This window comes from Rhipicephalus microplus, chromosome X (genome assembly GCF_043290135.1).
Source record: "Rhipicephalus microplus isolate Deutch F79 chromosome X, USDA_Rmic, whole genome shotgun sequence".
NCBI classification, from domain to species: Eukaryota; Metazoa; Arthropoda; class Arachnida; order Ixodida; family Ixodidae; genus Rhipicephalus; species Rhipicephalus microplus.
In genome coordinates, this window is record NC_134710.1 from 7,985,803 (window position 1) to 7,989,403 (window position 3,601).

Genomic DNA, 3,601 nt, shown 5'->3' on the forward strand with positions numbered 1-3,601 from the left:
TCTAAAAAAAAGATTATACTTCTCACGTGTGCAACGCCGTTACAGACGCTACGCACGCTGCTCGTCTTCTATAGTACATACGCCGGCCGCTGTTGCGTGGGAGGCGTTGTGACATTGGGGCCGAGAGGAGGGAAAAGGCGAACATTATGTGGACGCGCCGTCGGGCGGAGCGTCCACGCCTAAATTACTTTTCTTACACCGTGCATTCGTCGTAAATTCGATCTGACAGTCTGAACGCGTGCTTGCTCGGTTAGCTTTTTTATTATTATTGCGCCTCCTCTCCCCCATTATTCAATGTATGGTACAGACTGCGCTACCTCGCCCCCCTCCCTTTTATGTAACTAGTGGGGGAGGGGCGGCTAACTGCTTGTTCCTGCACCGTGTACCCGCCCATGTAATCCGGTAATTTCATGGTTTGTTCACCTTTTTAAATTTGTCCTCAATTTTTCTAAACCGCCTTATTTGTATACGACCGATCGATCTACCAGGGTTGGTTATTCACCCTCGTGTCGGCAAGGCCACCTTAGGTGCTGGCATCACTGATCTCTACTGAAGGGTCATGCCCAGGGAGTAGTCACTGACCAACCGATCCAATAAGCACCATCATTATCATCACTGACCAGCTCGCTCACATGCGCATGGAGACAACACTAGCACGCGTGCGCGCGAGACACGTCGACTACGCTTCGTGCGTTTACGGTGGTCGTTCCATTTTGTGCTTGCTTTCCATGATCTGCAGGTCTTTTGAAATCGACGACGGTTGTCTAGTGAAAGCCAAGACCACTAGAACACACGAGGACTTGCCACTACGAAGCAAAGAACGCCGCCAGGGTATAAGGGAAACTCGAATAACTGCGGCTGACTACGACGTCTTCTCGACGATATCTAGGCCAAAGACCGCGGATGTTCCGATTGATGTCAAGCGAACGACAGCCACACCCACCTCTGAAGACTTCACCCCGTCGAAACCGAAACAAGCTACGGCCGCATACAATGCTGGCACGACTCGGGCGTCGTCCAAGGTTTCTGCCATTCATAACCGCCAGGAACACCGAGACTACCGGGACTCCGTGGAAGACCCGAAGAGTACCGACTGAAGTCGACACTCTCGAGGCATCCGGGGAAGACCCTAAGTGTACCGAACAAAGTCGACGCTCTCGAGGACTCCGGGGAAGGCACGTAGAGTACCTACCGAAGTCGATGCTCTAGAGGACTCCATGGAAGACGCGAGGAGTACCGACCGAGGTCGATGCTCCAGAGGACTCCAGGGAAGGCCCGAAGAGTACCGACCGAAGTCGATGCTCCAGAAGACTCCTTGGAAGGCCCGAAAATCACCGACCAAAGTCGACGCTCTGGAGGACTCCGGGGAAGGCCCGGAGAGTACCGACCGAAGTCGATGCTCCAGAGGACTGCGTGGAAGACCAGATGGGTAGGAGCCGAAGTAGACGCTCCGTATGGACCACATGGAACCATCTACGAACGATGCCACCATCTGCGCACAGTGTCCGCGATTTCGAAGCAGGGCGTTCTCTCTCGTAGTTCCAAACGTTCTTGTGGAGAGAGTTTCGGTGATACACTTGCGGTGACCTCGCTCGCTCTCCTCCTCGAGTATCCGCGTGCTATTCGGGACCTCCGGCACGGTACCACCCGAACGTCGCGTGAAATGTCGCCGCCGAGTCGACTGCGGTGCGGTACATCTTATTCCACGGTTAGCTGTATGGCGCCCCTTGCTCCAGCGGACGTCGAAGGGTCGAGATAGTCTAGGACGACCTACGAACTTTCGGTGACGCTTGGTGAACGTGCACTGACGCAGAACGCCGACGGCAGACATATCGGGAAGATGTCACCACGAAGGCCGAAGGCGACGTGGCGCGAGGGCGGCTAAGCCTTGAAGAGAAATAAGTGAATGCTCCATTTCGAACTATGCGTAATAGGACCATTGTGTTTTTATATTTTGTGTAAAGTTTAGAAATGCGCTTGAAAATAAATTGTATGAGCTTCCTCCCTCGAATTACGAGTTTTTATATTTTTCGTACTTCTGCGTTACAAAAACACCGAATCACCTTCGTACATTTCCTTTTCTTGATAATGATCTTCGCGGAAAGTAGCCGGACGCAGTAGCGTAACCAGAATTTCAAGGGCTTAGGCTTCTCCGTTATCTGTGTGTCCAGCGCACGCTACATAACCTCTCTACGCCCGCCGTAACTTTCATGAAGTAGGAGTCCCTGCACTTCCCTTCCTTCCCCTGCCTTCCTTCATGAAGTACCCACTGTGTCATTCGCCATTCAGGTGATGTACATGATAACATGAGGGGTTTAACGTCCCAAACCACCATATGAATATTAGAGACGCCGTAATGGAGGGCTCCGGAAATTTCGACCAGCTGGGGTTCTTTAACGAGCACCCGAATCTGAGCACACGGGTCTACAACATTTCCGCCTCCATCGGAAATACAGCCGCCACAGCCAGGATCGATCCCGTGACCTTCGGATCAGCAGCCGAGTATCTTAGCCACTAGACCATGGCGGCGGGGGCTGATGATGTACTTGCTAGACATCTGCAACTTGGCATTACGCGAACTTTGTATGTGCTGTAGTTGATCACGATGAAGAATAGGCGTCTTTCAGGCTACATATTCGCGTTGTGCTATGAATGGAAACGAACCTAAACGCCCTCTCGCCTGCGACTTTAGTGAACTAGAACGTTCTAGTTCATTATATTCCTATGGCAAGCGCCGTGTGTCTTGTACTCCCCGACAAAAAGATAACTAAAGTTAAAGTAAGCCAGTTTGGTAATGTAATGTCCACTGCAAAAATTTAGCATGAGCAGGACGTACTTATGTATGCAATTGGCTTTTATAGTAATTATTAATAAAGAATGCCCCCCGCCTCTAGATGGATATTCTAGTCGGAAAGACCAGTTGCCAATTATGTGAAATTATGTAATAGACTGCCATGTAAATTATTATGCAGTAATATCAGGGGCGAATTTAGAAGCCAAATATAATTAATCTGTTGTTGCAGAATGAATAGATCAACCCTTCCAATGGAGACTCTTGAGCGTATCCAAAGCGCTTTCTTTCCAGAAAGCTCTTTGAGAGGCTCTCCTTGTCCGTCCAATACTTGTCTTTCTTTGACTGTTTCGGTGAGGTAGAGGAAAAGAGAAGAAAGTTTATTTTTATTCCACAAAAAGTTTCTGGGCAAGTGGGTGGTGTTTCTGCATTTCGATCCTAACTTTGGTTCTGTATACCTACTATAGAGAGAGCGTCCTGCTGACTGAGAACTCTATATATACGGGCCTGGTTTCAGATTAGGCGTCGTTGGATGATCGCGAAAGCTCTGAATTTTGTGAAGCCATGCCCGACTTTCCTGGTGATTCAAATACATGAGTCATCTGGTTAGTTGCAATCTGTGACAGGGACTTAAAAGTGTTTGCGGCCAAGCGTTGCATGGGCTTTTATATTGCCTTTTTAATCACATCAGTGATAGAGACGATGACGCTTCTATTTCAGTGTTATCACGAGCCACAACACTGTCAGTGCAGTGGAAACATGTTAGTGAATCGGAAACACCTTCTGCAGGGAGGGCACCAGCAGTAAGCG